Consider the following 11,163-nt stretch of genomic DNA (forward strand, 5'->3'; position numbering starts at 1 on the left):
AAAAAAGAGCCGAAATTATTATTGGATGTAGCATCGGTGAAAAATACTTTTGATTATGCTATGTTGAAGAGTTGTAGTAAATACTTTAAGGTGAAATGTATCTGTCCTAGTTGAGCGTGGATATTGCGGGTAAGAAAGTATGTATGCACAGATAATTTTTTCATCTATAAATACGTCAGGAATCACATTTGTAGGGTTGAACACGCCATGCGTAGCCATAAGAAAATCACGGCTAAAGTCATTACATCGGTCTGTGTGAATATGTATCGCGAAGGCAAGGGTTCAAACACTAGTGAGATTCGGAGGATCGTCTTCAAGAATTTTAACAGTACACCAACCTACTGGAAATGTTGGATGGGGGGGGGGGGGGGATCTCCGAGCAAATGGTTCAAGGGACACTGAAGCATGGGTATTCCTGCCTGTCGATTTTTTCCTACATGATCGACACTCTTAATGTTGGTTCTACCTATTCCATCATTGTAAACAAGGACGATTGTAGGTTTTAGCCTTTGACGCTTACATTAGGGTTTTGGCCCATATGAGAAAGGTTATTGAAGTCAACGAAACTCATTTACACGGCAAGTACGAGGATGTGTTGATAAGCACGGTTGCACAAAATACGGAGAACCATGTTTATTCCATTTTCTTTTATATCATTGACAAGGAGAATGATGTGTCTTGGACGTTCTTCTTTTAAAAACTGAAGTCTATAGTGATCGATGGACCAGATTTGTATTTTATCTCCGATTAGCACAAGAGCATTGCCAACGGCATTGCAAGGGCTTACAAGCATGCTCATCACGGGTATTGCATGAGGCACCTAGGTGAAAATCTTCGGGTGAATCACCAATGTGGAGATTACCTCTATCTATTCTACCACACGGTAAAGGCATATTCTTTTGAGGTGTTTAGCAATCATTTCGAGGAATTCAAGAACTATTGTCCCGAGCCAGACTTTTTCCTTGAGCATGAGCTTGATTTTGAGAAGTGGAGCAGGGCATATTTCTCCGACAACAGGTATGATGTGATGACGACAAATATTACCGAGTCGATCAACGCTATGTTGATAACCTAAAGGGAGTACCCCTTGACATCCATATTCAATTCAATTGCCAAAAGGTTTGGTGAGAAATTAAGTGAAAGGCGTGCATATGTCCTCAACTATAAAAATAACAAATTTGTGTTTGCCACCAAAAAGATCGCAAGGAAGAACATGAGCGAGGAAGACTCCTTCTATGTGGAGAACGTAAACGGGGATGGTAACCAATTCACCGTGTTCAGTAGGGGTCCTACGGACAAAGTCAACCTACTGAAAAAGTCGTGTTCTTGCTGAAAGTATAACTTGGACAAAATACCATGCGCTCATGCGATGACCACTTTGCAATAGAAGTAGGGTGATATTATGGTTTGAAAATCTATGAATAATCTTCGCCGATGTAAAAAGTTGAAGAGTGCCTCCTTGCACATTGGAAATCAATTAGTGTTGTCCCTTTAGAGTTAGAATGGCGCGCGCCACAGGAATCGCTCGACATGAACATTATCCCACCCCTTGTCGACACCAAGCTCAGAAGAAAGAAAAGAAAACATATTAAAGGTGTGGGTGAGGCTTTCAAGATCAAAAGGAGGAACAAGTGTTCACTATACAAAAGACCCCGACACAAGAGAACCACTTGTAATAACAACAAATCATAAATAGACTTGTATGAATATGTGTTTTTGTAAGTTATGACAGTGTATGTATTTTGACAATCCTACAGTGGTCTCATTAATGTCAGTTTTATTGATTTTGCTTTATGTCTATTATCGACCTTTTAAATTATAGCATATATTTTGCGTCCAGTCTATTGAGAGTATTCTTTATATAACACAAAGCTTATTATTGATCCTATTTTAAGTCTATTAAAAATCCCTAATCATTCAATCGAATAAATGAACAGGTGGGCATTTGTGACACATCAAAAAAGTTGTTGCACGTCCACTCACATGCGTCGATTAGGTATACACTACCTACTTGAATTTCGTTCATCCACACATAGACCAACTATTGAGTGGAAAGACCAAAGGTCTTCTATTTTGGTATATATAAACATCCATCTACTCCACTGAATATTTATCTTCTTCAATCAAAAAAATTAAGAAATACCAGCAGATGTCAAGAATCACACTCAGACTACTAAGGAGAATACATTCCCAATATTACCATGACCTCCTCCTCTTTCGGAATGACCTGAACTGTCTCTTCTACGATTCGGGTTAGGACAGAGAGCACCTCCACCATGAATTCCACCGTGTCACTCATTTTTTATGAGCTATCGTGGAGAGGCTGAACATGGAGCCCAACGACTTGATCACCCCCACCATCTCCTTAGTTTAAGATTTAATTTCTATATTTGTATAGTTGTTGTTCTAGTGATAGTGGGGAAAAGATTTTGCCCCCGGTGTAGCTCGAAAGCAGAATTCATTGCAAAGAAGCTTTCATGGTTAAGAATTTTGTTAGATGAAAGCTTTTTTTTTTTTTTGTTATTTTTGCTTGTATTTTGGTGTTCATATTATGTTAAACGATGTTGCAATGAACTAGTGAAATGAAGTATTTTCTGTTTCCTTCACATTGTCTCTACTTGAATTTTATAATTTTATTGTTGTTTGAAATTTTACAATTTTTCCTGTTAGAAGATGAATGAAACAGTTGACAGACTTCAAAATTTATGGTCTATCAAATATATATATATGGATAATGAATCTAATCTATTAGCGATTATGTTAATTTATACAAAATTAATTACAAGGTTGATAGAGTTTATGATTGATCGAGTTCAATATCTATGCGTGAATGTCTACGTAATCGATGAATTTCATTATTCGAGTTGGTGAAATGGTAAACAAACATTAGTACATAGTCAAAAATATAAATAATTAAATAAATAAAATTGAATTGAGGACCATCAATTGTGTCCATTGTAAATCATAGACTGCAAGCCTTGTCAATAATATACCGTATTAGTTTATTGTCCTTAGTAGCATATTGTGAAAAAAGGAAATAATTAATTAATTAAATGAAATGGAATTGAGGACCATCAATTGTCTCCATTGTAAATCATAGACTGCAAGCCTTGTCAATAATATACCGTATTTGTTTATTGCCCTTAGTAGCATATTGTGAAAAAAGGAAATAATTGATTAATAAAAAAATTAAATAATTAAATTTTATGCAATTAAATGAGCTTAAACAAGTCATGTGATCATAGAGTCCACGTAAATTGGAGAAGATGATCAAAGATGTGTGAGGATGGGTAGTGGTTGTACAACCAACATCCTCAGGGTAATGTTTATCCAAAACGCAAGTATGTTGTGAGAAATTTATTTGTTCAACCACTACCCATTCTCACACATCTTTGATCACCTTCTCAAATTTACGTGGACTCTTATATGATCACATGACTTGTTTAAACTCATTTAATTGCATAAAATTCAATTATTTAATTTTTATTAATTAATTATTCCCTTTTCAAAATATGTGCTAGTTATGGTCTATAAATATATATTCTGGACTAGTTTTATTATTGAAGTAGTCCATCATTTATGCTAGACTATATTTAGTTATTTGCTCGACCTGATATAGTTTAGCATAAACTATGAACTGCTTCCACAATTAACTAACTAGACGGTGATACATATTTATACACCATGACTAGCACATAATTTGAAAATAGAATAAGTAACTAATAAAAAAATAAATGATTGAAATTTATGCAATTAAATGAGCTTAAACAAGTCATATGATCGTATAAGAGGTCACGTAAATTGAAAGTGGTGATCAAAGATGTGAGGTGATGAGTTGTTGTTGAACAAATGAATTCCTCATACTTGTGCTATGGGTGAACATTACCCTGAGGATGTTGGTTGTACAACCATTACCCACCCTCACACATCTTTGATCACCTTCTTCAGTTTACGTGGACTCTTATACGATCACATGTCTTCTTTAATCACATTTAATTGCATAAAATTTAATTATTTATTTTTTATTAATTAATTATTCTTTTTTTCACAATATGCCACTAAGGACAATAAACCAACACAGTATATTATTGACAAGGCTTGTAATCTATGATTTACACTGGACACAATCAATGACCTTCAAATCAATTTTATTTATTTAATTATTTATATTTTTGACTATGTACTAATATTTTTTTGACCGTTGCACCAAATCGTATATACCTTAGCAATGATTGAATGTCGATATATACGGTCCAGCATCTACCCAATGCATGAGAAGACATCGATTATATTGATGGTCTATGGATGAGGTCCAACAGTAATAAAATTTAAATATTAAATTTTTACAATGATAATAAAGTACATGTCAAATCACATCCAACGGTAATATCTGACTTTCTTTTTTATATAAAAGGAAGGCAATTCTTATTTTAACACTCTCAGTTTTTTGGCTTTATTTTTTATTCATTTTTAGATAACTACAATGTCTCAAGCATCCCAAACATCAAGTGCAAAAGTTTCCTACATATGTCATTGTGGCAACCCTGTTGTGTTGAGGAAGTCACACACCGATTCGAATTCAGGTCGAAAATTCTTAACTATGCGGTTGGAAAGGTGAGTGCATACGTTAATATGTGATTTGTCTTTTTTTTTTTTAAGTAAGCAAATTCATGTAATAACTTTTTTTTTGGTCAAGGATAATGGCGGGTGCTCTTTTTTTAAGGGACTTGTGGAAGACTCATCGACGAACAACCCATCAACATCAAATTTTTAAGGCGCTTCCAAATTTTAAATACTACAAAGGCTTCAAAAATTCAAATAAATAGAGAAATACTCATGATGTTGTTAAAAGAAGATGAAGATCAAAGGAATTACTTGAAATGATCACTTTGATAACAAAATGTAACATATAACTATAAACTTGTTTGTCATTACAGTAAATATGTATGATTTCTTAAATCAATCGTGGGTTCAGTCTATAAATTATAGAGAACTAAATCTATAATATTTGTCATCGATCTTTATAAATTAGGACAATAGCTGAACTAGTAACACAATGCAATTAATTGTATAATCTGACAAGACAATGAAATAACTGAACAAAATTTCATCAATAAATATCATCATTGAGTTTCCAAATATATGTAATTCAATTATCCATAAAAAGCAAATCAATAAAACAACAAATCATTAAGCAAATTATTTGTTTCAAGCCACCAAACTACATGGTATCATCACTGAGTTTCTTAACAATGCCCATCATATCCACTTTATTTTTTCTCCTCTTTTTCTACTTCTTTCTTCTCATTTTCTTTGTCTTCTTCTGATTTTTTTCTCTTCTTCTATATTTTCATCCTTCTGTTCAGCCACTTTTTCTTCATCAACTGCCTTATCTTTTTTCTCTTCTTCTTCTTCTTCTTCTTCTTCTTCTTCTTCTTCTTTTTCTTCTTCTTCTTCTTCTTCTTCTTCTTCTTCTTCTTCTAATTTCTTTGCACCATCTTCTTCTGTTTTTTCCTCATTTTTTTTACTTATTCTTCAGTTATCATCTCCTCAATTGTTTTTCTTTTTTTCCTTCTCCTCCTCTTCTTCCTCCTCCTCCTCCTCCTCCTCCTCCTCCTCCTCCTCCTCCTCCTCCTCCTCCTCCTTCTTCTTCTTCTTCTTCTTCTTCTTCTTCTTCTTCTTTCTTATTTTGTTCATCTGCTGCTTTCTCCTCTTCTATTTTTTTTCTTTTTTCTCTTCTTTCATTTTTTGATCAAGTGCTGCAATGTCAGTCACAATGACTGCAAGTTCTTCGAAGTTTACTTGATGTCGGCTATGAGGGATATTATCGACGTACGTATGAAAGAAAATTAAATTAAAAAAATAAAAAATAAATTAATTTACCTTTATCTTGTTGCTTCTTCCTGTTTTCTTGATTCTCCTCAACCTCTCATCTTTAACAAAAGAAGCAATATTCAGAACAGTTTTTGCGAGAAAAGCAACACGCTCACAAGATCTTCATCATTAAAAGTATCTGGTGCAGTTTTGAGTCCACCTAAACCAGCATGATCACAAGCACGTGCTGGACTTGAAACATAATTGTGACCACTCAAATATTCGTCTTCGTTCGCGATCTTCACTGATGAAGTGAGAACAATCATGTCTTTTAACTGTGCCTTCAAGGCATTGATGAACATGTTCTTAACTTTGTCCGTGTATGGTTTAAATATTTTCATATAGGTCTGCTCCAACTCATGAACAGTAGGGATAAGATACAGATGTATAATCTATAAAAAATATAAATATAAATTACACGACATTCACTAATTTAATAATATTATTATCATATTATAATAAGTATAATTTTACCTTTGTATTGTTTTTCTTGTACTTAAATGGGTCGCCTTTCATTATGTTGTTGCACTTGGACATGTGCTATCTAAGTAGGCAAAAAATGAACAAAGGAGAATCCAATGATTTTTTGGTGTACCTTCCCAAATGAGGAAAGGTCTTATATGTCCAAACCTTTAATTAGTAGAAACATAAATAAATCTACAAGGTCTATTTATTACTACATAAATAGTTAAGAGTCTATAATAAATCGATAATATGGTAGATAATAAGTATCAGAAATATCCAGAAAAAATCCTATAAAGTGTAGGATTCATTATTCCTCTTCACAATGCTTCTTTCTGCTTGCTCAAATCAATCTTCTTTTTCAAATAGCTCAATGTCAACCCAAATTACTCTTTCCCCATGGATAACTCCCGAAGAAATCTAAATTACCCGCCATCTTGATGTGGTCTAAATTCACCTTCTTTGACGGGTCCTTTGCCAGCAGAATCGAGTATACGAACCAAACTAAAGCACACTTCAACTTTTGTTGATTAGTCAACCTATTATCTTTGATTTGGTTAATCAGTCTTGTAGAAGTAATTCTCTTGTTATTTGTCACCTTAAAATGAATACTTTCATCATTTTTAAGAATTTTATTCGTTTTTTATTCACGGGGATATGCTGAATAATTTAGCCCCATAATCAGAGCAAATTTTTTTAAGCCGAAATAAGCTGGCTTACTATTCACACAAAAACACATTTCATGCAATTTTTTTTATTTTCTATATGTTGCAGCAACACATAATGGATCATCTGTCCATTAAATTTAAAATGTTTTGGCATAAGTCTTAAGTGTCCAAAACAGGTTTTCTTAAAATCAGCATAACGCTTTTGTTCAACTAGAATCCTTCTAAACTCTTGATAAACCGTCATTCTTGCTCTTACGAAAATATTTGCTGGAAAAGAACCTAACCCATCCATCCAAGTTGTTAGGTCGTACAACTCAACAGAGATATCTCTTGCATATATTGGCAAGGATAGGGGATCATTCTTCTTCCTGTCTCTACTATCTCTCCTATTCTCATCTTCACCACTATCACTTTCACTTTCTTCTTTGCTTTTTCATCATTTTTTCCTTCACTCTCCTCAATATCATCACTCTCATGTGCACTACTTTCCATAAATTCGTCAACCTCGACAATAATTTTTGATTTACTTTTCTACTCGAATTCATCGATTACAGTTTTTTTTCTCTTTGAAGTTTTGAAAACTTTTTTGGCTTTTTGCTTCCTACTTCCAGAAGCAGTGATAGCAACCCTTTTAAGTGCTTTATGAACTTTAACCATTTATGATCTACAAGTAAAACGAATCAGTAGTGGTTGACCTATCGACCACTGGTCTATTAAAATAAATGAAAAGATACAACATGCAAATCAAGTTTCAATCGACCACTGATCTATTAAGAAAAATGAGAAAATACCTCAGATCAAACATGCAAATAAAGTTTCAATTTCTCCAGATATTGGCAATGCAATTCACAACAACAAGAACACCATTAAAATGGGTCTAATTCGACAAAAAATTTAAAATCAATATGCAATATAAATACAAAAATTCAAAAAATTTCTAGCCATTATCCAAAGAAAACACAATTAAAACATGCGGAATCGATAATATTAACTAAAAATTCTAAGATTTTGACTAATTCAATGAAGAACGGTGCAATTTTTGTCAAAATTGAATAACGACTGCACAAAATGAAGCCAAATAAACTATACTAAAATGAATCTAAAATTGATCAGGGAGGAAGATTAAACTTACCTGAGCAAGAGAAGATAAAAAATTTCAATTTGGGAAGGAACAATCGAACAAGATATTTTTTTCTCTACAAATATGAAGAAAAATATTTGAGGAGAGAAAAAAGTTATTGAATTTATTAAATAAATTTTAAAAAGGTTTGAATATTTAATAAATATAAAAAGGAACCATCTTGTATTTTTACAAAGTTATATTTTATCCCTAACTTTTAAAATCATGACCCCACAATTCTATCCCTCTTTTTTCCTTTTTCAAACCATAACCCTAAAAAATAAATGAAAAAAATTTAGTGAGTATCTCTCAAATTAAGTTTTCAAAGTGACCGTTTTTTCAAATACTCTCTACTATCTTACCAGTACATCACATTGGACGTGCACATCTCATAATATATATTTTATTGAAAATCTTACATAAAACATTTGAAAGTCATGAAAATTCTATTAAAGATGATAATATCAGCACAACAAAAGTCTTAGTTGTAGTCTAAATAGAAGGACTAGTTGTTAGCCAACTCCTAATAGTATTGAGTTTTTGTTTCCTAGTCATTTTGGAACAGTAGTACTAGGTAAATAATATTTGGTATTTCATCTCCTATGCACGCGCATAAGTTGATGTTATTTACTAGAATAAAGTGCTACTTTCAATTGTGTTTAAATTCTAGATAGTAACTTGAGGCATGTCAAAGACACTATTTTTAAGAATATTGCTAATGACAACGCCCAGAGTTATAAGGACTCGATTAACTAGTTCGAGTGTACTAGGATTAATACTGTTGTACAAGTTAATCTAGGAGAGTTCTACCTCTAGGTGTCAAATGAGCGGGTTGGGTTGATAATGAAAATGTTAAATGGGTTGAATTAAATATCGGGTCAGTCATGACCCGTCCAAATTCACTTTAGATTAAAATGGGTAAAAATCAGGTTGGGTCTTCACCCACCAAATTTGACCAACTTAGTTTAAACAATATTAACATATTGATATTTATCCCTTGTTAATCCAACTCAAGAAAATAGATTTGGATGGAATTGGAAAGTTGGATGGGTGGATAGAGAGTAGGGGTAGGGATGGGGGTGGGAGTGGGTAACAATATTTTTTTAATTTTTTTAAATAAGAATTTTATTTTTTGGAGAGGGGTGTGGGGTATGGGTAGGTGGTCGGGGGTTAGGATGAGGTTGAGGTAAGAATTTTTCTTAATTTTTTTTTTTTAAAATAACTTTTAGGAAAGGGGTATGCCATGGGGTGGGGGTGGAGGTTAGGAGTTGATGGAGGTGGGGTAAGAATTTCCAAAAAAATTAATATTTTTATTAAAAAAATTAGGAGCAGTGAGTGGGGATAAGCTGAGGGTGTAGTGGGGTTAGGGTGAGGTGAGGTGAGGTGGGTCATTTTGAAAGTGGGAGGACGCATTGTCACTTGTTTTTCCTAATTTCATTAAGAAAATTATTCTTCTATTAAATGGGTTGAAGTGGAGTTTGAATTATTTACACTCTCTCCCACTTTCTTAATTACTTTACTCTCTCTCCCGATTTATATACATAACAAGACCGACATATACATAGAAACTTTTGTATATGACAAGGTCGACATATACATAAAAAGGTCGATTCATATACATAACAAGTATGACAAGACTGACATATGCATAACAAGTCCGATTCATATACATAACAGGGCTGACATATACATAGAAAGCTATGTATATGTATTTTTAGATAAAAATAGAATTTTTGTAATATGTTTGGAGAGATGCAATTTTTTGTAATAAGTGAAACTTAAGTTGTGGGTTTGTGTAATTTTTAGATTTAAAAATGATTTGAGACTTAATGGATTGATATTTTACCCAATTTAAATGGACAATATTCACAAATAGCATACTTAAGACCGTAATTATTAGTTTCCTAGAAACACTTTAATAATTACTTAGGATAGCAACTTGTATTTTGTATTTTAAGAAATTGTTTCTATAAAAATACATATACAAATCATTGTACTGCCCTTATTTAACTGAAAGTAGTTGAGATAAATATGGTATAATTACCCATGAATTAAATGTGTAGGTTCATTTTCCATTAAAACCTCTTAAATCACGTGTTTTTCATTATATGTTAACAACATTAAGCAAAATTCAAATTTCAGTTTTTTCATTAACGTGTTCATCCAAAAAAAAGAAAAATAAAAAATAACTGAACCTTTTTCTGTTCAAAATTATTCGAATTCAACCATTTGTTTGAAATTCAACCATTATTGTTTTTGAATCAAATTTGACTGGAATTTCTTCTATTCAATTTCTTTGAATTCAACATAAGTTACAAAGTGAAGCATTAATGTTGTTGAATCAAATTTAATGGTAGCTTCTTCAGTTCAATTTGTTCGAATTCAACAATCGATTGCAATTTCTACCATTATTGTTGTTGAAGGTACTTAATCATTATTATTTTTTGGTTTAAATTTTTTTTGTCAACTATTACTGATGCTCCGTTCAATTTTTTGTTATCGCCGTTAATTTGTTTTTAAAAATTTTGTAAATGAATTTTGAGTTAAAATCAATACAACAGTAAATTGAACAGATAGAACAAAATAGTGATCGAAATCAATTTTTTATGCTGCTCAAATTTAATTTTTTTGGAGGTCTGTTTCCCAAAATTTAAGACTATTTTTATGTTTCTGATAATTTCGATTATGTTTATTTTGGTTGTGTTCGATTATGGAGGTTGTGGCTTTATTTGTATTTAACATTGAACAAATAATTTGTTATTGTATTTTGTACTGAAAATTTTGATTGTGTTTGTAATTTATATTTAATAAATTTGTTGCAATTGTATTTTCTGCCAGAGTTTTTGGCTATGTAAGTATATGTTGTTTATGTTATAACTGTAGAAGTTTGTTTGTATTTTTATTTTGTAATTGTATATTGTAACTATTGATGCCTTACAGATATATTTTTTGTGTAGTTTTGTTGAAATACGTTAGTAATGGGGAGCATCCCAGTTCTAGTGAAACACTCCAAAAGGTGAATGTATGGAAGAAAAACTA

Source organism: Capsicum annuum, unplaced genomic scaffold, assembly GCF_002878395.1.
Source record: "Capsicum annuum cultivar UCD-10X-F1 unplaced genomic scaffold, UCD10Xv1.1 ctg1714, whole genome shotgun sequence".
Taxonomy (NCBI): Eukaryota; Viridiplantae; Streptophyta; class Magnoliopsida; order Solanales; family Solanaceae; genus Capsicum; species Capsicum annuum.